Source organism: Anomaloglossus baeobatrachus, chromosome 4, assembly GCF_048569485.1.
Source record: "Anomaloglossus baeobatrachus isolate aAnoBae1 chromosome 4, aAnoBae1.hap1, whole genome shotgun sequence".
NCBI classification, from domain to species: domain Eukaryota; kingdom Metazoa; phylum Chordata; class Amphibia; order Anura; family Aromobatidae; genus Anomaloglossus; species Anomaloglossus baeobatrachus.
In genome coordinates, this window is record NC_134356.1 from 78,189,608 (window position 1) to 78,212,698 (window position 23,091).

The window sequence follows — 23,091 nt, forward strand, 5'->3', positions numbered from 1 at the left end:
GGGTCTCCCAATAGGAGCTAGAAGAAAAGGAATTTACGGTAAGTAAACAAAATTCCCTTTTTCTTTGTCGCTCCATTGGGAGACCCAGACAATTGGGACGTCCAAGAGCAGTCCCTGGGTGGGTAAAACAATACCCTAATAAAAAGAGCCGAAAACGGCCCCCTCTTACAGGTGGGCAACCGCCGCCTGGAGGACTCGCCTACCTAGACTGGCGTCTGCCGAAGCATAGGTATGCACTTGATAGTGCTTCGTGAAAGTGTGCAGACTAGACCACGTAGCTGCCTGACACACCTGCTGAGCCGTCGCCCGGTGCCGCAATGCCCGGGACGCACCTAAGGCTCTGGTAGAATGGGCTTTAAACCCTGAAGGGAGCGGAAGCCCAGAAGTACGGTAGGCCTCGATAATCGGTTCCTTGATCCACCGAGCCAAGGTTGACTTGGAGGCCTGAGATCCCTTACGCTGGCCAGCGACAAGGACAAAGAGCGCGTCTGAACGGCGCAGGGACGCAGTGCGAGACACGTAGACCCGGAGTGCTCTCACTAGATCCAAAGAGTGGAAATCCTTTTCACACTGGTGAATTGGATTAGGGCAAAAGGAAGGCAAGGAGATATCCTGATTTAGATGAAAAGGGGATACCACCTTAGGGAGAAATTCCGGGACAGGACGCAGAACCACCTTATCCTGGTGGAAAACCAGGAAGGGAGCTTTGCATGACAGCGCTGCAAGCTCAGACACTCTGCGAAGTGATGTGACTGCACCAGGAAGGCCACCTTCTGAGAAAGACGGGAGAGAGAGACATCCCGCAGCGGCTCAAAAGGCGGCTTTTGAAGAGCCGTCAGGACCCTGTTAAGATCCCAAGGTTCCAACGGACGTTTGTAAGGTGGAACCATGTGGCAAACCCCCTGCAGGAACGTGCGGACTTGCGGAAGCCTGGCTAGACGCGTTTGAAAAAACACGGAGAGCGCCGACACTTGGCCCTTGAGAGAGCCGAGGGACAAACCCTTGTCCATTCCAGATTGTAGGAATGAAAGAAATGTAGGTAATGCAAACGGCCATGGAGGAAAGCCGTTAACAGAGCACCAGGATAAGAAGATTTGCCAAGTCCTGTGATAGATCTTGCCGGACGTTGGTTTCCTGGCTTGTCACATGGTGGCAATGACATCCTGAGATAACCCTGAAGACGCTAGGAGCCAGGACTCAATGGCCACACAGTCAGGTTGAGGGCCACAGAATTCAGATGGAAAAACGGGCCTTGTGACAGCAAGTCTGGGCGGTCTGGAAGTGCACACGGTTGACCCACCGTGAGATGCCACAGATCCGGATACCACGACCGCCTCGGCCAGTCTGGAGCGACGAGAATGGCGCGACTGCATTCGGACCGGATCTTGCGTAGTACCCTGGGCAGCATCGCCAGAGGGGGAAACACGTATGGCAGTCGAAACTGCGACCAATCCTGGACCAAAGCGTCCGCTGCCAGAGCTCTGTGATCCTGAGACCGTGCCATGAAGGCCGGGACCTTGTTGTTGTGTCGTGACGCCATGAGATCGACGTCCGGCGTTCCCCAGCGGCGACAGATCTCTCGAAACACGTCTGGGTGAAGAGACCATTTCCCCGCGTCCATGCCCTGACGACTGAGAAAATCTGCTTCCCAGTTTTCTACGCCCGGGATGTGAACTGCGGAGATGGTGGAGTCTGTGTCTTCCACCCACTGCAGAATCCGCCAGACTTCCTGGAAGGCTTGACGACTGCGAGTGCCTCCTTGGTGGTTGATGTAGGCGACGGCAGTGGCGTTGTCCGACTGGATTCGGATCTGCCTGCCCTCCAGCCACCGATGGAAAGCCAATAGGGCTAGATATACTGCCCTTATCTCCAGGATATTGATCTGAAGGGACGATTCTATTGGAGTCCAGGTTCCATGAGCCCTGTGGTGGAGAAAAACCGCTCCCCAACCTGACAGGCTCGCGTCCGTGGTGACCACGGCCCAGATTGGGGGTAGGAAGGATTTTCCCCGGGCCAGAGATGTGGGTAGGAGCCACCACTGAAGTGATGTTTTGGTTGCGAGGGAAAGAGAGATGTTCTTGTCGAGGGAAGCCGAACTCTTGTCCCATTTGCGAAGAATGTCCCATTGGAGTGGCCGTAGATGGAATTGCGCGAACGGCACTGCCTCCATAGCTGCAACCATCTTCCCCAGGAAGTGCATGAGGCGCCTTAAGGGGTGTGACTGACTCCGAAGAAGTGACTGCACCCCCGCCTGAAGAGAAAGCTGTTTGTCCCGCGGTAGCATGACTAACGCTGGCTGGGTATGAAATTCCATCCCGAGGTAAGTCAGTGATTGGGTCGGCGTCAACTTGGATTTCAGGAAATTGATAATCCACCCGAACTGCTGGAGAGTCGCCAGAGTGACGGTAAGACTTTGTTGACACGCCACCAGAGAAGGAGCCCTGACTAGGAGATCATCCAAGTAAGGGATCACCGAGTGGCCCTGAGAGTGCAGGACCGCCACGACAGATGCCATGACTTTGGTGAAAACCCGTGGGGCTGTCGCCAGGCCGAAAGGCAATGCCACGAACTGGAGGTGTTCGTCCCCGATGGCGAAACGCAGGAAACGTTGATGTTCGGGTGCGATCGGCACATGGAGATAAGCATCCTTGATGTCGATCGATGCTAGGAAGTCTCCTTGTGACATCGAGGCGATGACCGAGCGGAGAGATTCCATCCGAAACCGTCTGGTTCTCACATGTCTGTTGAGTAGCTTGAGGTCCAGAACGGGACGTAATGACCCGTCCTTTTTTGGCACCACGAACAAGTTGGAGTAAAATCCGCGACCACGTTCCTGAAGGGGAACGGGAATCACAACTCCCTCTATCTTTAGAGCGTCCACTGCCTGAAAAAGTGCGTCGGCCTGTGCGGGGGGTGGGGAGGTTCGGAAGAAACGAGCCGCAGGACGAGAGTTGAACTCTATCCTGTAACCATGAGACAGAATGTCTCTCACCCATCGGTCTTGAACGTGTGGCCACCAGGCGTCGCCAAAGCGGGAGAGCCTGCCACCGACCGAGGATGTGGTTAGATGAGGCCGAGAGTCATGTGGAGGCCGTCTTGGAGGCAGTGCCTCCCGCGGCCTTTTGGGGGCGTGACTTGGACCGCCACGCATAGGAGTTCCTCTGGCCTTTCTCCGGCCGGTTGGACGACGAGGATTGGGTCTTGGCGGAGGGACGAAAGGACCGAAACCTCGATTGGATTTTTCTCTGCTGAGGTCTCTGAGGTTTGGACTGGGGTAAGGAGGAGTCCTTTCCCGAGGATTCCTTAATAATCTCATCCAACCGTTCGCCAAACAAACGGTCGCCAGAAAAAGGCAAACCAGTTAAGAACCTTTTGGAAGCAGAGTCTGCTTTCCATTCGCGCAGCCACATGGCCCTGCGGACTGCCACGGAGTTAGCGGATGCCACAGCCGTACGGCTAGCGGAGTCCAGGACGGCGTTCATGGCGTAGGACGAAAATGCTGATGCCTGAGAGGTCAAGGAAGAAACCTGCGGAGCAGAATTCCGCGTGACGGCATTAATCTCAGTCAGACATGCCGAGATTGCTTGGAGAGCCCACACGGCCGCAAAGGCCGGGGCAAAAGACGCGCCCGTGGCCTCATAAATAGACTTCACCAAGAGCTCTATCTGTCTGTCAGTGGCATCCTTCAGGGATGAGCCATCGGCAACAGACACAACGGACCTAGCAGCCAATCTTGAGACTGGAGGATCCACCTTGGGAGAGTGTGCCCAGCCCTTAACGACTTCAGGTGAAAAAGGGGTAACGTGTGTCAGTGTGCCGTTTAGCAAAGCGCTTGTCCGGGACCGCTCTGGGCTTCTGGACAGCGTCCCTGAAGTTAGAGTGATCAAAAAACGTATTGCGCGTACGTTTGGGGAATCGAAATTGGTGTTTCTCCTGCTGAGAAGCCGGCTCCTCTGCAGGAGGAGGTGGGGGTGAGAGATCCAGCACCTGGTTGATGGACGAGATAAGATCATTTACCAAGGCGTCCCCCTCAGGGGCACCAAGGTTAAGGGTGAAGTCAGGGTCAGAGCCCTGAGTTCCCACGTCCGCCTCGTCTTCCTGAGAGTCATCAAGCTGGGATCCAGAGCAGCGTGAGGAGGCTGGGGAAGAGTCCCAGCGAGGTCGCTTAGCCGGCCTGGGGCTGCGATCCGGGCAGGAGTCCTCCGCCTGGGACCTAGAGGCTATCTTGGGAGCGCGCTGCGGCGCGGACCGAGAGGGGCCTGGAGGAGACAAACTAACAGGGGCCGGGGCCTGTGAAGGGCCCGGTCTGGACTGCAAAGCCTCAAGGAGCTTAGATGACCATTTGTCCATAGACTGTACAATGGATTGAGAAAGTGACTGGGAGAGTGTCGCAGCGAAAGAGGCCAACGACGGTGACTCTGTCCCTGCAGACTGCTCAGGGGGAGCCGGGGGAATCTACATGAGCCGAGGGGCCCACAAGTGCCCGAGGCTCCGGCTGAGCAAGCGTGGCAGGAGTCGAGCATTGATCACAGTGAGGGTAGGTGGATCCCGCAGGCAACATAGCCCCACAAAAGGTACAGGCCGCGAAAAAAGTCTGTGCCTTAGTAGCTTTGCTTTTTGTGGACGACATGCTGTTGTCTCTTAGGAGAGTGACCACTGAGGGTATATGCTAAAAGGGTATACGGCCTTTCCGAACAGATATATATATCTATATATATATCCCGGCACCCTAGGGGGACCAACAACGGGTGACCGGTGTGGCTTACCAACCGCTAACGAGCGGAGTGTGTCCTCCAGATTCCCTGTCGTGGGTCCCCCAGAGCTGCAGAGCTTTGCCGCTGAGTAGCATCCACCGGCAGAATGCTAAAAATGGCTGCCGGAGCTCTCAGGGGGGGTGTGGAGCCGAGGGCGGCGCCAGCAAAGAGCGGGAATCTGGAGTCCCCAAGTGGTCAATGAGGGTGGGGGGAGACATGCAAAGATGCTCCAGCCCTCAGAGCCGACGTCACGTCGGTAATCCCGCCCTAACCCCTGACAGGCAGGCCCGGGGGCGGGATTTTGCTCGACTAGGCCGCGGCGAAGCCGGGGACTAAATTTAAGGTCGTGCCCGACAAGCAGGCACGGTCGGCGCGGAAGTCCGCCGAAAAAAAACTGCGGACGGAACTACCACGGCTTCCGGGGAGAAGGAGCGACCTCCCTCCCTGTACAGTCCACACATGGGGACACAGAGTATCTTCAAGTTGCAGGGCCCGGTCCCTGGGGGTGAAGAAGCTCCGGACCGGCAGGTTCCACCAGGGGCTGCGGATGGAGCACGGTCCCAGCACGTGGATGACCGCTTAGGATCCCACTTCTCCCAGAGCCGCATAAGGGATGGTGAAGGAGACGGCATGTGGCTCCAGCCTCCGTACCCGCAATGGGTACCTCAACCTTAACAACACCGCCGACATAGTGGGGTGAGAAGGGAACATGTCGGGGACCCCATCGGGGTCCTCTTTTCTTCCATCCGTCATAACTATGTATGAGAATGCATGAGTGGATGTGTGCCTCCTTCCACACAAAGCATAAAACTGGGGAGGAGCCCGTGATCCACGGGAGGGTGTATAGGCAGAGGGGAGGGGTTACACTTTTTTAAAAGTGTAATACTTTGTGTGGCCTCCAGAGGCAGAAGCTATACACCCAATTGTCTGGGTCTCCCAATGGAGCGACAAAGAAAACTATTTTACGATGAGTACACAAAAATCCGTTTTTCTCTGACGCCTCATTGGCGGACACAGGACCATGGGACGTCCTAAAGCAGTCCATGGGTGGGTAAACAATAAACAACGCAACCCAGGGACTAGGAACCAGTCCCAGATAGCCAGGAGCGCCTACTGAGATAGGTACTCCACTATCGTTTGCAGAATTTTCCTACCTACGTTCGCCTCAGCCGAAGCCTGGGTATGGACTCTATAATGCTTTGAAACCGTATGTAGGCAAGACCAGGTCGCAGCCTTACACCTCTGTTCCACTGAAGCCTGATGCCTAATGGCCCAAGAGGCGCCAACTGCTCGCGTGGAATGAGTCCACAGCCCACTAGGAATGGGCTTGAGTTGCAAGCGGTAGACCTCCTGGATCACAGAGCGAATCCAGCGAGCCAGCGTTGCCTATGAAGCTGCCTCTCCTTTCTTAGGCCTTTCAAGAATGACGAACAAGGAGTATATGTTCCTAAAGGGGCTGTCCTAGGTACGTAATATCAGAGAGCCCTCACAAGGTCTAGCGAATATAGAACCCTTTCCACCCCAAGGACTGGTTGTGGACAAAAGGAAGGCAGAACAATGTCCTCGTTCATATGAAACGGGGAAGTAACCTTCGGAAAAAAATCCAGAAGGGGGCGTAGAACCACCTTGCCCTGATGAAAGATCAGAAAGGGGTCGCGGCAAGAGCGTGCTGCCAGTTCCGAAACTTGTCAGATGGACGTAAATCGCCACTAAGAATGTTACCTTCCAGGAGAGAAGAGCAAGAGAAGATTCCTTAAGAGGTTCAAAAGGGGACCTCTGGATACCGTCCAAAACGAGATTGAGGTCCCATGGGTCCAGCGACCGTTTATACAGGGAAACTAGATGGGAAACACCCTTGAGGACAGTCTTGACTTGATGATTGCAAGCTAGGCGGTATTGATAGATTATCGAGAGAGATGAAACCTGCCCCTTAAGGGAGCTGAGGGCCAACCCCTTTTGCAACCTGACTGCAAAAAAAAATAATCAAGAATTCTGGGGATCGCCAGAGGCATCGGTTGGACATTAGATTCCCTGCACTGGGAAAGGAAAGTTTTTCACGTACGGTGGTAAAAACGGGATGAAGGCCGGCTTTCGGGCACTGTACATGGTGGAGATGACCGCAGGAGAGAATCTCGCTCTTGTTAAAGTCCAGGTCTCAATGGCCAGGCCATCAGCTTCAGGGCTCTGGAGTTCTGATGGGAAATGGGCCCTTGGGTCAGCAGGTCTGGGATGCTTACGAGGCGCCATGAGCAATTGTACTAATTCAGCATACCAGGCGCACCTAGGCTAGTCTGGTGCTATTAGTATCACCGGGACTCCTTCTGCCTTGATCTTACTGATTACTCGCGGCAGCAGGGGCAGAGGCGAAAAACATTTAAGGTAGACAGAAACGACTACAGGAGACTAGAGCATCCGCGCCAATGGACTGTGGATCACGTGACCTGGCTAAGAACGCGGGTACCTTTGCGTTCAACCTTGAGGCCATTAGATCCACGTCTGGTGTACTCCAGTGAGTGCAGATGTGTGGGAACACTTCTGGGTGGAGAAAACCACTCTACGGCAGCCAGTCCTTGGCGACTTAGAAGGTCCACCGCCCAGTTCTCTACTCCCGGTATGTGTAACGCTGAAAACACAGACCCCCGTCGATTCAGCCCAGGTGAGGATCCTGAGGACCTCGAGATAAGCTGTCTTGCTGCTGGTACCTCCCTGCCGATTGACCTACGCCACAGCTGTTACATTGTCCAATTGGACCCGAATCAAACGACTTGCTAGCAAAAGGGGGGGGAATGACCTGAGCGCGAGAAGATTGCGCTGATTTTCAGGATGATTTCTGGGAAGGGAAGACTCCTGGGGTGTCCAACGTCCCGAAGCAGTGTGGAGCCAGTACGCTGCTCCCCAGACTAAGAGGCTGACGTCCGTGGTCAGGAGTAGCCAGTCCACTTGGAGAAAAACTCCTTCTCGATATGGAAGAGGACTGAAGTCACCAGCAAAGCGCATACCTGACTGAAGGTGTCAGGTGAAAAGTTCGTCCAAGGAAAAGGGTCTCTTGTCCCAGGCATCTAGAAGCGCAAGCTGCAGTGGGCGGTGGTGTGGCTAAGCGAGCAGCACTGCCTCTATAGCCACCGCTATCCTACCTAGCACTCTCATACTGAATCGTATGGAGCAAGAGGAGTACGTAGAGGGTAGTGTACCGCTTGTTGTAGCGCGGTCGCCTTGTCTAGAGGGGAAAATATCAAGCCCCGAAGAGTGTCCAGGGACATGGCCAGGGAGGTGACGGATTTTGACGGGACCGTGGATGATTTGACTGGAGTCAGAAGCCGCCCTAAGCGGGATAGGGTGCCCACAGAGATCTGCACGCTGGTTGAGCCCTTGATGAGGAGGTCATCCAAGCAAGGCAGAACAGCCACTCTCCTGGCGTGAAGGGCACTCATGTTGGCCGCCATGACCTTAGTTAAGACCCTTGGTGCTGTGGCAGAGCCGAGGGTAGGGCCACAAATGAAAAAAAGAAGTCCTGAACCACGAAGCAGAGGAACATTTGGTGAGCTGGATCGATGGGTATGTGCAGGTACGTGTCCCTGATAGCTAGGGAGGCAAGGAATTCTCCTTCGACCATAAAGGTAATAATGGACCCTAGGAAGTCCATTCTGAATCTCCTTACGTGCACGTTTGCTCAGGTGTTAGAGGTCCAGGATGCGACGAACTGACCCGTCCTTTTTTGAGGACCACGAGAGGTTGGAATATAAGGCCTTGAACCTCTCGCCGTCCGGAACAGGTACCATCACCCCCGCGGTTTGGAGGGAGTGGATTGCTGAGGAGAAGGCCTCGTGGTGTTTTGGAGCCTTTGGGGGGGGTTTGAGAGAAAAGACTGACCAGGGGATCGGGTCCAGAATTCAATGTGGTAACCGGAAGACACAAGGTATCACACCCATTTGTGGTCTGAGGCGGCGGCCCAGATGGAGGACGACGAGACTCCTCGGTCTTTGTCTAGACTGCCAGGACGAGGTGGACTCGAGGAGGGCTGAGGTCGGGCCCTGCATGTCTAGTAAAAAAAAACATCCTGCGCTAGAGTTGGGGGAGGGAGGTACTCTTTTCCTCCCGTGGCGTCAGACAAAAAAAAGAGCCCGTCCAGATGATCGGCAAACCATCGGTCTGGAAAAAGAGTACTGTGAGAGGCTTCTTAGAGACCGAGTCCGCTCTCCATTATCGGAACCAGAGGGCCTTACGGATGGCTATGGTATTTGAGGCGGCAATAACTGCGCAGGTAGCAGCGCCGAGGGAGGCCTGCATGAAATACTCTGCCACCGCAGCAATGTGAACTGTTACATCTGTGAGGGTCTGAGGGAAACTGGTAGTCCTGGTGCCTGTGCGACCCACACGGAAGGGGAGAGGGACCCGCGGCCTCGAGGTAGAGCGATTGAGCTGCTACACTTGTCTGTCTGTCGGGTCCTTGAAGGAGGATCCATCAAGTAAAAGACAGGAGTGGTCCTTCAGGCAGGCGGAAGCAGAGTGAGGGTCCACCGAGGCCGGATCAGCCCAGCCCTTAGAGACAGCTAAGCCAAAGGGGTACCGGGAGTCCATGAGTTTACGGATACCGAAGCGGCGTTAAAATCCCTTTTTTTTTTTTGAGGTTTCTTCACCCTTTTAAAAAGGAGACCGCAGGGTCAGTAATAGTGGATGGGAGATCTTCCACATGCAGAGTCTTGGTTGATTGCTGCAATAAGGGAGTCCATCGCACCTTGATCGCTCGGGGAGGTTGAAACCAAGGAATCATCCCTGTATAAACATCATTCCCCTTCCTCTGGCTCCTCAAAGACCGCGGAACATGTGGGAGAACCCCATCTGTGTACCCCAGAGGGAGAACCATGGGGGTCATGCCCTTTTTCTGATCTGCAACCGGTGAAGCAGAGGGCTGATTCTTATCAGAAGGACCCTCTATAAAGGTGTCATCAGGCTGCGTTCTGTGACTACAGGGGCACCGGACTCACAGAAGGAAGAGGTGCTATCATCCCCTAGTAGCTCAGCGTCTTATAGTTGTTGCTGTAGTTGTGCAGGGCATAAAACATGTGACTGCAGCCCCTGGCTGATGAGCCACAAACTGATTGTAATGAGGGAGCAATGCTCTGCATAGCTAATATGCAAGTGAGGCTATAACTCACCCAGAACACTGATAGCCCTTCCCCCCCCCCTCCTCCTGTGTCACAGTTCCTGTGAGAAGGAGGATGTTGAATGTTTCACGAATTTCCATGTCATCCTTGGCCTGCTGTGCAGGGGCCATGCTAATCTTCTGTGTAGCTCTGCATTTGAGTATATGTGCTGCCGAAGCTAGCACCCTGTGTGAGGGGGGGCGTGGCTTATCGAGTGTTGGAGGGGACGGCTTAGCTCTGACAAGAAGGCATGAGAACAAGGGAATTTTGTTTACTTACCGTAAATTCCTTTTCTTCTAGCTCCTATTGGGAGACCCAGACAATTGGGTGTATAGCTTCTGCCTCCGGAGGCCACACAAAGTATTACACTTTAAAAAGTGTAACCCCTCCCCTCTGCCTATACACCCTCCCGTGGATCACGGGCTCTTCAGTTTTGGTGCAAAAGCAGGAAGGAGAAAACTTATAAATTGGTCTAGGGTAAATGCAATCCGAAGGATGTTAGGAGAACTGAAAACCATGAACCAAAAGAACAATTCAACATGAACAACATGTGTACACAAAAGAACAACCAGCCCGAAGGGTACAGGGGCGGGTGCTGGGTCTCCCAATAGGAGCTAGAAGAAAAGGAATTTACGGTAAGTAAACAAAATTCCCTTCTTTGTCGCTCCATTGGGAGACCCAGACAATTGGGACGTCCAAGAGCAGTCCCTGGGTGGGTAAAAGAATACCTCAATAAAAAAGAGCCGAAAAACGGCCCCCTCTTACAGGTGGGCAACCGCCGCCTGAAGGACTCGCCTACCTAGACTGGCGTCTGCCGAAGCATAGGTATGCACTTGATAGTGTTTCGTGAAAGTGTGCAGACTCGACCACGTAGCTGCCTGACACACCTGCTGAGCCGTAGCCCGGTGCCGCAATGCCCAGGACGCACCCACGGCTCTGGTAGAATGGGCTTTCAGCCCTGAAGGAAGCGGAAGCCCAGAAGAACGGTAGGCTTCGAGAATCGGTTCCTTGATCCACCGAGCCAAGGTTGACTTGGAAGCCTGCGAGCCCTTACGCTGGCCAGCAACAAGGACAAAGAGCGCATCTGAACGACGCAGGGGCGCCGTGCGAGACACGTAGAGCCGGAGTGCTCTCACAAGATCCAAAGAGTGCAAATCCTTTTCACACTGGTGAATTGGATTAGGGCAAAATGAAGGCAAGGAGATATCCTGATTGAGATGAAAAGGGGATACCACCTTAGGGAGAAATTCCGGGACCGGACGCAGAACCACCTTATCCTGGTGAAACACCAGGAAGGGGGCTTTGCATGACAGCGCTGCTAGCTCAGACACTCTCCGAAGTGATGTGACTGCCACTAGGAAGGCCACCTTCTGCGAAAGATGTGAGAGAGAGACATCCCGCAGCGGCTCGAAAGGTGGCTTCTGAAGAGCCGTTAGCACCCTGTTAAGATCCCAGGGTTCCAGCGGACGCTTGTAAGGTGGGACTATGTGGCAAACTCCCTGCAGGAACGTGCGGACCTGCGGAAGCCTGGCTAGACGCTTTTGAAAAAACACGGAGAGCGCCGATACTTGGCCCTTGAGAGAGCCGAGTGACAAACCCTTGTCCATTCCGGATTGAAGGAATGAAAGAAAAGTGGGTAAGGCAAACGGCCATGGAGAAAAACCGTTATTAGCGCACCAGAATAGGAAGATTTGCCAAGACCTATAATAGATCTTGGCGGACGTAGGCTTCCTGGCCTGTCTCATGGTGGCAATGACATCCTGAGATAACCCTGAAGACGCTAGGAGCCAGGACTCAATGGCCACACAGTCAGGTTGAGGGCCACAGAATTCAGATGGAAAAACGGGCCTTGTGACAGCAAGTCTGGGCGGTCTGGAAGCGCCCACGGTTGACCCACCGTGAGATGCCACAGATCCGGGTACCACGACCGCCTCAGCCAGTCTGGAGCGACGAGAATGGCGCGACGGCAGTCCGACCTGATCTTGCGTAGCACTCTGGGCAGCATCGCCAGAGGAGGAAACACATAAGGCAGTCGAAACTGCGACCAATCCTGAACTAACGCGTCCGCCGCCAGAGCTCTGTGATCCTGAGACCGTGCCATGAATGCCGGGACTTTGTTGTTGTGCCGTGACGCCATGAGATCGACGTCCGGCGTTCCCCAGCGGCGACAGATCTCTCGAAACACTTCTGGGTGCAGAGACCATTCCCCCGCATCCATGCCCTGACGACTGAGAAAATCTGCTTCCCAGTTTTCTACGCCCGGGATGTGAACTGCGGAGATGGTGGAGGCTGTGGCCTCCACCCACCGCAGAATCCGTCGGACTTCCTGGAAGGCTTGACGACTGCGAGTGCCGCCTTGGTGGTTGATGTATGCGACGGCAGTGGCGTTGTCCGACTGGATACGGATCTGCCTGCCCTCCAGCCACCGATGAAAAGCCAATAGGGCTAGATACACTGCTCTTATCTCCAGAATATTGATCTGAAGGGATGACTATCGGAGTCGAGGTTCCTTGAGCCCTGTGGTGGAGAAGAAGGGAATTTTGTTACTTACCGTAAATTCCTTTTCTTCTAGCTCCTATTGGGAGACCCAGACGATTGGGTGTATAGCACTGCCTCCGGAGGCCACACAAAGCATTACACTAAAAAGTGTAAGGCCCCTCCCCTTCTGGGTATACACCCCCGTGGGATCACGGGCTGCTCAGTTTTAGTGCTAAAGCAAGAAGGAGGAAAGCCAATAACTGGTTTAAACAAATTCACTCCGAAGTAACATCGGAGAACTGAAAACCATTCAACATGAACAACATGTGTACCCGAAAACAACCAAAAATCCCGAAGGACAACAGGGCGGGTGCTGGGTCTCCCAATAGGAGCTAGAAGAAAAGGAATTTACGGTAAGTAACAAAATTCCCTTCTTCTTCGTCGCTCCATTGGGAGACCCAGACGATTGGGACGTCCAAAAGCTGTCCCTGGGTGGGTAAAGAAATACCTCATGTTAGAGCTGCAAAGACAGCCCTCCCCTACGGGGAGGCAACTGCCGCCTGCAGGACTCTTCTACCTAGGCTGGCGTCCGCCGAAGCATAGGTATGCACCTGAAAATGTTTGGTGAAAGCGTGCAGACTCGACCAGGTAGCTGCCTGGCACACCTGTTGAGCCGTAGCCTGGTGTCGTAATGCCCAGGACGCACCCACGGCTCTGGTTGAGTGGGCCTTCAGCCCTGATGGAACCGGAAGCCCAGCAACACGGTAGGCTTCAAGAATTGGTTCTTTGATCCATCGAGCCAGGGTGGCTTTGGAAGCCTGCGACCCTTTGCGCTTACCAGCGACAAGGACAAAGAGTGCATCCGAGCGGCGTAGGGGCGCCGTGCGGGAAATGTAGATTCTGAGTGCTCTCACCAGATCTAACAAATGTAAATCCTTTTCATACCGATGAACTGGATGCGGAGAAAAGGAAGGCAAGGAGATATCCTGATTAAGATGAAAAGAGGATACCACCTTAGTGAGAAACTCCTGAATGGGGCGGAGCACTACCTTGTCCTGGTGGAACACCAGGAAGGGAGCCTTGGATGACAGCGCTGCTAGTTCAGACACGCTCCGAAGAGACGTGACCGCTACCAGAAAGGCCACTTTCTGTGAGAGTCGAGAAAGTGAAACATCCCTCAGAGGCTCGAAGGGCGGCTTCTGGAGAGCAACAAGGACCTTGTTTAGATCCCCCGGATCTAACGGCCGCTTTTACGGAGGGACGATATGACAAACCCCCTGCAGGAACGTGCGCACCTGAGAAAGTCGTGCTAGACGCTTCTGAAAAAACACGGATAGTGCCGAGACGTGCCCTTTAAGGGAGCCGAGCGACAAGCCCTTTTCCAACCCAGATTGCAGGAAGGAAAGAAAGACAGGGAACGCGAATGGCCAGGGGGATACTCCTTGTGCAGAGCACCAGGATAAAAAAGAAATCTTCCACGTTCTGTGGTAGATCTTAGCAGAAGTGGACTTCCTAGCCTGTCTCATGGTGGCCACGACCCCTTGGGATAATCCTGAAGACGCTAGGATCCAGGACTCCATGGCCACACAGTCAGGTTCAGGGCCGCAGACGTCCGATGGAAAAACGGCCCTTGGGACAGTAAGTCTGGTCGGTCTGGTAGTGCCCACGGTCGGCCGACCGTGAGACGCCACAGATCCGGGAACCACGACCTCCTCGGCCAGTCTGGGACGACGAGGATGGCGCGGCGGCAATCGGAGCGGAGCTTGCGTAGCACTCTGGGCAACAGTGCCAGAGGTGGAAACACATAGGGTAGCTGTAACTGCGACCAATCCTGAACTAAGGCGCCTGCCGCCAGAGCTCTTTGCTCGTGAGACCGCGCCATGAAAATCGGGACCTTGTTGTTGTGCCGAGACGCCATTAGGTCGACGTCCGGCATCCCCCAGCGGCTACAGCTTTCCTGACACCCTTCTGGGTGCAGAGGCCATTCCCCTGCGTCAATGCCCTGGCGACTGAGGAAGTCTGCTTCCCAATTTTCTACGCCCGGGATGTGAACTGCGGATATGGTGGATGCTCTGTCTTCCACCCCCATCAGAATCCGCCGGATCGCCTGGTAGGCTTGGCGATGCGTGTTCCGCCTTGGTGGGTGATGTATGCCACCGCTGTGGAATTGTCCGACTGAATTCGGATCTGTTTTCCTTCCAGCCACTGCTGGACGGCTTGCAGGGCAAGATACACTGCCCAGATTTCCAGAACATTGATCTGAAGGATGGACTCCTCTGAAGAGAGTCCTTGACCGTCTGAGAAGGGAGACGTTCCTGTCTAGGGACGTCGACTCCCCAACCCATTGGCAAAGCATGTCCTATTGAAGTGGACGCAGATGAAAACTGCGCGAAAGTGACTGCCTCTGCATGAGGCGTCCTAAGGGGTGTGACTGGCCTTGAAGGAGAGACTGCACCCCCGTCTGTAGTGAACGCTGCTTGTCCAGCGGAAGCTTCACTATCGCTGAGGGAGTGTGAAACTCCCTGCCCCGATATGTCCGCGATTGGGTCGGTGCCCGATTTAACCTTGAAAAGTTGATGATCCACCCGAAACTCTGGAGAGTCTCCAGCGCCACGTTCAGGCTGTGTTGGCATGCCTCTTGAGAGGGTGCCTTGACAAGTGGATCGTCCCAGTAAGGATCACAGAGTGACCCTGAGAGTGCCGGACTGCTCCCACTGCTGCCTTGAACTTGGTGAAAACCCGTAGGGCTGTCGCCAGACCAAAGGGCAGGGCTACGAACTGAAGATACTCGTCTTCAATAACGAAACGTGGCAAACGCTGGTGCTCTGGAGCAATCGGCACGTGGGGATAAGCATCCTGATGTCTATTGATGCTAGGAAATCTCCTTGAGATATTGAGGCAATGACGGAGCGGAGGGTTTCACCCGGAACCGTCTGGCCTTCACGTGCTTGGTGAGCAGTTTTAGGTCCAGAACGGAACGGAAAGAGCCATCCTTTTTTGGCACCCCAATCAGATTGGAGGAAAAACCGTGTCTTGTTCCTGAAGAGGAACAGGGATTACCACTCCTTCTCGGGGGGGGGGGGGGGGGGGGGGGAAAGTTCTGAAGAATCGAGCCGGAGGGCGAGAACAGAACTCCATCCTGTACACTGGAGACACAATGTCTCTCACCCACCGGTCTGTGACCTGTGGCAGCTAAATGTCGCCAAGCGTGAGAGTCTGCCACCAACCGCGGATGCGGAGAGAGAGAGTTGAAAGTCATGAGGAGACCGCCTCGGTAGCGGTTCCTCCGGCTGCCTTCCTTGGGCGTGATTGAGCCCGACCGGAATCTGAGCCCCTCTGAGCCTTTTGAGCCCTTTTGGACGAGGACAATTGGGACCTGCCCGAGCCTGGGAAGGACCGAAACCTCGACTGTCCCTCCAGGACAGCATTAATAGGGTAAGTCGCAATGCAGACATTGCGAGGTTAAGGACACCACCTGCGGCACAGATGTACATGTGCTCAAGACCAGCTGCGCAAGACCAGCTGAAAAGCTTAGAGTGCCCATACGGCTGCGAATGCCGGAGCAACCGACCCGCTGATAGCTTCACAGACAGATTTCAACCAGAGGTCCATCTGTCTGTCAATGGCATCTTTAAGTGAAGTCCCATCTCCACTGCAACTATGGATCTAGCCGCAAGCCTGGAGGTTGGGGGATCCACCTTTGGACCCTGGGTCTAGCGCTTGACCCCGTCAGGGGGAAAGGGATAACGTGTATCCTTAATACGTTTGGAGAAACGCTTATCTGGTAAGCGTGGTGTTTCTGAACTGCTTCTCTGAAGTCAGCGTGGCCAGAAAAGTACTCAATATACGCATGAGATACTGAAAAAGGATTTCTCCTGCTGTGAAGCTGACTCCTCCACTGGGGGAGCTGAGGGAGAAATATCCAACATTCCATGGATGGACGCTATAAGATCATTCACTATGGCGTCACCATCCGGTGTATCCGGATTGAGAGCGGTGTCAGGATCAAAACCCTGATCAGCTACGTCTGCCTCATCATACAGAGAGCCCTCCAGTGATGAAGCCAAGTGCCGCACCCAGCGAGCCAGCTTAGGCTGTCTGGGACTGTGTCCGTGTCAGAGCCTTCACCCTGGAATGCCTGAGACCCCCCCCCGGAGCACTGATTATGTTCCAAATGAGGGTGGCCCGGGAGCATTAATCAAGATTGCCCATGGCCTGTCTGGACTGCAAAGTCTCTATCCCAGGACAATCTATCAGCCGAAACTGCAACTCCGTCCCTGTCCCTGGACAGGGTTCACAGGTGGTTCCTTTGGCCACCTCTAGTAGAGACCCCGGCTGACCCAGTGCTACAGGGTAGCATTGCCCACAATGGGGGTCAGTGTAACCTGCCGGTGGAACAGTATCACGTGCAGTAAAAACAGCATAGAACGCCTGTGTTGCATTTTTGCTGCTGAATTCTAGCCATCTAGGAGACTATAGCCAAGAATAGCGACCGTACAGTGCAATGTATAGCATACAAGCATAAGTACAAATGAACACTTCAGCACATGCAATACAAGCAGCATAGAAAGCCTGCGCCTTGGCACCCTTGCTTTTTTGCTGCTGTTGTCCAGCCATCCAGGAGAATATAGCCAAGAGTAGCGACCGTATAGTGCAATGTATAGCATACAAGCATAAGTACAAATGAACACTTCAGCACATGCAATACAAGCAGCATAGAAAGCCTGTGCCTTGGCACCCTTGCTTTTTTGCTGCTGTTGTCCAGCCATCTAGGATAGTATATAGCCAAGAATAGCGACCGTACAGTGCAATGTATAGCATACAAGCATAAGTACAAATGAACACTTCAGCACATGCAGTACAAGCAGCCTAGAAAGCCTGTGCCTTAGCACCCTTGCTTTTTTGCTGCTGTTATCTCGCCATCTAGGAGGGCATATAGCCAAAAATAGCGACCTACAGTGCAGTGTATAGCATACAGGCATAAAATACAAATGGACACTTCGGTATTTAGTGGGGTCAGCACTTCAGGTGCTGCTTACCGCCCGCCTATAACGCGGGTGTGTGGTCGCCAGAGCCCTGTGACTGGTTGCCCAGAGCTTGTCTCCGTTCCCCAGCTCGGACTGCGTGCAGGAATGGCTGCCGGCGTCCTGTGAAGAGGGGCGGGCCGTGGGCGTGCCCCAGACAAGAGCGGGAAACTGGCTTCCCACTGTGTCCAGTGAGGGGGCTGGAGAATGCAAAGCAGACTCCAGCCCTCGGCGCTGACTGTCTGTACAGCGTCCCGCCTCTCCCCTGACTGGCAGGGCTGGGGGCGGGAACGAAACGAAAACTAGGCCGCAAAGCCGGGGACTCGAGTAATAAGCGCGGCCGTACTTGTGCACGGCCAGCGCGGAAGTCCCCGGCGCACCACAAGTCCCAGCCGCGCCACAGTGTAAAAAACACTCAGCAGCGGCCGGCGCGGCAGTTCCCAACACATAAATTCACTCAGCAAAGCTGCAGTGAATAATAGCACGAGCGCTCCGCGCTGTTGCCCCCGGCGCACAAACACTCCCAGCAATGTTGGTGTGTGTGCGCGCTCGCCCGGGGACACAGAGTACCTTAATGTAGCAGGGCCCTGTCCCTGACGATACTCAGCTCCATATCCAGCAGGTTCTCTGGGTCTGTGGATGGAGCCCGGTCTCAGTGCCTGGAGACCGGTAAGATCCCACTTCCCTCAGAGCCCTCAGGGGGATGGGGAAGGAAAACAGCATGTGGGCTCCAGCCTCCGTACCCGCAATGGGTACCTCAACCTTAACAAACACCCGACAAAAGTGGGGTGAGAAGGGAGCATGCTGGGGGCCCCATATGGGCCCACTTTTCTTCCAACCGACATAGTCAGCAGCTGCTGCTGACTAAAAACAGTGGAGCTATGCGTGGATGTCTGACCTCCTTCGCACAAAGCTTGAAAACTGAGCAGCCCGTGATCCCACGGGGGGTGTATACCCAGAAGGGGAGGGGCCTTACACTTTTTAGTGTAATGCTTTGTGTGGCCTCCGGAGGCAGTGCTATACACCCCAATCGTCTGGGTCTCCCAATGGAGCGACGAAGAAAAACCGCTCCACAACCTGACAGGCTCGCGTCCGTGGTGACCACAGCCCAGGTTGGGGGTAGGAAGAATTTCCCTGCGCCAGAGAATTGGGAAGGAGCCACCACTGAAGTGACGTCTTGGTTGCAAGGGAAAGAGAGACTTTCCTGTCGAGGGAAGCCGTACTCCTGTCCCATTTACGGAGAATGTTCCATTGGAGTGGCCGAAGATGGAATTGCGCGAACGGGACTGCCTCTATAGCTGCCACCATCTTCCCCAGGAAGTGCATGAGGCGCCTTAAGGGGTGTGACGGACTCCGAAGAAGGGATTGCACCCCTGCCTGCAGAGAAAGCTGTTTGTCGCTCGGAAGCTTGACTAACGCTTGCTGGGTATGAAACTCCATCCCAAGGTACGTCAGTGATTGGGTCGGTGTCAACTTGGATTTCGGGAAGTTTATGATCCACCCGAACCGCTGGAGAGTCGCCAGAGCGACAGATAGGCTTTGTTGACACGCCACCCGAGACGGGGCCCTGACTAGGAGATCGTCCAAGTAGGGAGTCACCGAGTGGCCCTGAGAATGCAAGACCGCCACAACGGATGTCATGACTTTGGTGAAAACCCGTGGGGCTGTCGCCAAGCCGAAAGGCAATGCCACGAACTGGAGGTGTTCGTCCCCGATGGCGAAACGGAGGAAACGTTGATGCTCGGGTGCGATCGGTACATGGAGATAAGCATCCTTGATGTCGATCGATGCTAGGAAGTCTCCTTGTGACATCGAGCCGATGACCGAGCGGAGGGATTCCATCTGGAACCGTCTGGTTCTCACATGTCTGTTGAGTAGCTTGAGGTCCAGAACGGGACGGAATGACCCGTCCTTTTTTGGCACCACGAACAAGTTGGAGTAAAATCCGCGACCACGTTCCTGAAGGGGAACGGGGATCACAACTCCTTCCATCTTTAGAGCGGCCACTGCCTGAAAAAGTGCGTCGGCCTGAGCGGGGGGCGGAGAGGTTCGGAAGAAACGAGCCGCAGGACGAGAGCTGAACTCTATCCTGTAACCATGAGACAGAATGTCTCTCACCCATCGGTCTTGAACATGTGGCCACCAGGCGTCGCCAAAGCGGGAGAGCCTGCCACCGACCGAGGATGCTGCCAGGGGAGGCCGAGAGTCATGAGGAAGCCGTCTTGGAGGCAGTGCCTCCTGCGGCCTTTTGTGGGCGAGACTTGGATCGCCACGCATAGGAGTTCCTCTGGCCTTTCTCCGGCCTGTTGGACGAAGAGGATTGGGACTTGGCGGAGGGACGAAAGGACCGAAATCTCGGTTGAATTTTTCTCTGTTGAGGTCTCTTAGGTTTGGCCTGGGGTAAGGAGGAATCCTTTCCTTTGGATTCCTTAATAATTTCATCCAATCGTTCGCCAAACAAACGGTCGCCAGAAAACGGCAAATCGGTTAAGAACCTCTTGGAAACCGAGTCTGCCTTCCATTCGCGCAGCCACATGGCCCTGCGGACTGCCACAGAGTTAGCGGATGCTAAAGCCGTACGGCTAGCCGAGTCCAGGACGGCGTTCATGGCGTAGGACGAAAAGGCTGACGCCCGAGAGGTCAAAGACGCAACTTGCGGAGCAGAATTACGTGTGACAGCATTAATCTCAGTCAGACAAGCCGAGATAGCTTGGAGTGCCCACACGGCTGCAAAGGCCGGGGCAAAAGACGTGCCCGTGGCCTCATAGATGGACTTCACCAGGAGCTCTGTCTGTCTGTTGTCAGTGGCATCCTTTAGGGATGAGCCATCTGCAACCGACACCACGGATCTAGCCGCCAATCTGGAGACTGGAGGATCCACCTTGGGACAGTGAGCCCAACCCTTAACGACTTCAGATGGGAAAGGGTAACGCGTGTCAGTGAGGCGTTTAGCAAAGCGCTTGTCCGGGACCGCTCTGGGCTTCTGGACAGCATCCCTGAAGTTAGAGTGATCAAAAAACTTATTGCGTGTACGTTTGGGGAACGGAAACTGGTGTTTCTCCTGCTGAGACGCCGACTCCTCTACAGGAGGGGGCGGGGTAGAGAGATCCAACACCTGGTTGATGGACGAGATAAGATCATTTACTAAGGCGTCCCCCTCAGGTGTATCAAGGTTAAGGGCGACGTCAGGGTCAGAGCCCTGAGCTGCGATGTCCGCCTCGTCCTCCAGAGAGTCCTCAAGCTGGGATACCGAGCAGCGAGAGGAAGTCGGGGAAGAGTCCCAGCGAGCCCGCTTAGCCGGTCTAGGACTGCGGTCCGGGGAGGAGTCCTCCGCCTGAGACTGAGGGGCCAACCTGGGAGCGCGCTGCGGCGCAGACCGAGAGGGGCCTGGAGGCGACGAGCTAACAGGGGCCGGGGCCTGTGAAAGGTCCGGTCTGGACTGCAAAGCCTCTAGCAGCTTAGAAGACCATTTGTCCATAGACTGTGCAATGGATTGAGAAAGTGAGTTAGAGAGTTTCTCAGCAAAACAGGCGAACTCTGTCCCTGCAGCCTGGTCAGGGGGAGCAGGGGGTCTACATGAGCCGAGGGGCCCACCAGTGTCCGAGGCTCCGGCTGAGCAAGCGAAACAGGGGTCGAGCAGTGCTCACAGTGAGGGTAGGTGGAACCCGCAGGTAACATAGCCCCACAAGAGGTACAGGCCGCAAAAAAACCCTGTGCCTTAGCAGCTTTGCTCCTTGTGGACGACATGCTGTTGTCTCCTAGGAGAGAGATCACTGAGGGTATATGGGCAAGGGGTTCACAGCCCGACCGAACAGATATATATATAAATATATATATGTATCTATTCCGGCACCCTAGGGGGACCAGCACCGGGTGACCGGTGTGGCTTACCGACCGCTAACGAGCGGAGTGTGTCCTCCAGATTCCCTGCCTTGGATCCCCCGGAGCTGCAGAGCTGTTCACGGAGAATCCTCCACCGGCAGAATGCCAAAAAATGGCTGCCGGAGCTCTCAGGGGAGGAGTGGAGCCGTGGGCGGCGCCAGTAAAGTGCGGGAATCTGGGATCCCCACAGTAATCAGTGAGGGGGGAGGAAAACATGCAGGATGCTCCAGCCCTCACATCCGACGTCAGGTCGGTAATCCCGCCCTTACCCCCGACAGGCAGGCCCGGGGGCGGGATTTTTGCGACTAGGCCGCGATGAAGCCGGGGACTAAATTTGAGACCGCGCCCGACAAGCAGGCACGGTCGGCGCGGAAGTCCACCGGCCTCCTCAATTCAGCAGCTGCCGCGGTTTCCGGGAAGAAAGGTGCGCTCCCTGCACAGTCCCCTATGGGGACACAGAGTACTTTGAGTTGCAGGGCCCGGTCCCTGAGGTTGAAGAGGCTCCGGTCCGGCAGGTTCCCACAGGGGCTGCGGATGGAGCACGGTCCCAGTAAATGGATGACCGCTCAGGATCCCACTTCTCCCAGAGCCGCATAAGGGATGGTGAAGGAGACGGCATGTGGCTCCAGCCTCTGTACCCGCAATGGGTACTTCAACCTTAACAACACCGCCGACGTAGTGGGGTGAGAAGGGAACATGCCGGGGGCCCCTCTTTTCTTCCAACCGACATAACTAAGTATGAGAATGCATGAGTGGATGTGTGCCTCCTTCCACACAAAGCATAAAACTGAGGAGCCCGTGAGGGACTGAGGGGTTACACTTTTTAAAGTGTAATACTTTGTGTGGCCTCCGGAGGCAGAAGCTATACACCCAATTGTCTGGGTCTCCCAATGGAGCGACAAAGAAAAAAGAGAATTTTGTTACTTACCGTAAATTCTTTTTCTTATAGTTCCGTCATGGGAGACCCAAACCATGGGGTGTATGCTACTGCCCCCGGAGGACACACAAAGTTACTACACTCAAAAACGTGTAGCTCCTCCCTCCTAGCATATACACCCCCTGCTAGCCAGATCTAGCCAGTTTAGTGCAAAAGCTGAAGGAGGACATCCACCCACAAGAAGAGAGAGTAAAATCCGGAAGAACCGGAACCTCTGTCTACAACAATAACAGCCGGTGAAGACACACGGAACAAGAAACCTGCCAATAGGCAATAGGGAGGGTGCTGGGTCTCCCATGACGGAACTATAAGAAAAAGAATTTACGGTAAGTAACAAAATTCTCTTTTTCTTTATCGTTCCTATGGGAGACCCAAACCATGGGACGTTCAAAAGCAGTCCATGGGTGGGAATAAACAGACAACTGAGAAGCAGGCAAACCTAACTTCACAAATGGGCGACAGACGCCGGAAAAATGCGTCTGCCGAAGCCCACGTCTGCCAAAGCATGAGCATGCCTTGGGTAGTGCTTCGAAAAAGTATGCAGACTAATTCGAGCTGCAGACTGACAGACCTACTGAGCCGTAACCTGGTGCCTGAAAGCCCAAAAAAAAGGCGCCGACAGGTCTGACCAAATGTGCTCTGATCCCCGGCGGGGAAGGCACTTGAGTACACTTGTAGGTCTCGGAAATGGCCGACCTAAGCCAACGATCAGGGTCGGCTTAGATGCCGAGAGACCGCTACGCTGACGAACAGTCAGCACCAGAGAGGTGCACCGCCTAATAACGGCGGTGCGAGACACATAGATCCGGAGCGCCCGCACCAGATCCAGGATATGCAACGCTTCCTCAAGCGATGAACAGGAGCCGGACAAA

The 23,091-nt window shown here is 54.6% G+C and overlaps 1 protein-coding gene and 1 pseudogene across 1 annotated transcript in view; both read right to left on the bottom strand.

Moving 5' to 3' along the window:
- The window catches only part of IK (IK cytokine), a 142,617-nt gene that overhangs the window by 56,239 nt on the left and 63,287 nt on the right, over window positions 1-23,091 (bottom strand). The window lies entirely within an intron of this gene.
- Window positions 9,970-10,083, bottom strand: LOC142304861 (U6 spliceosomal RNA; annotated as a pseudogene).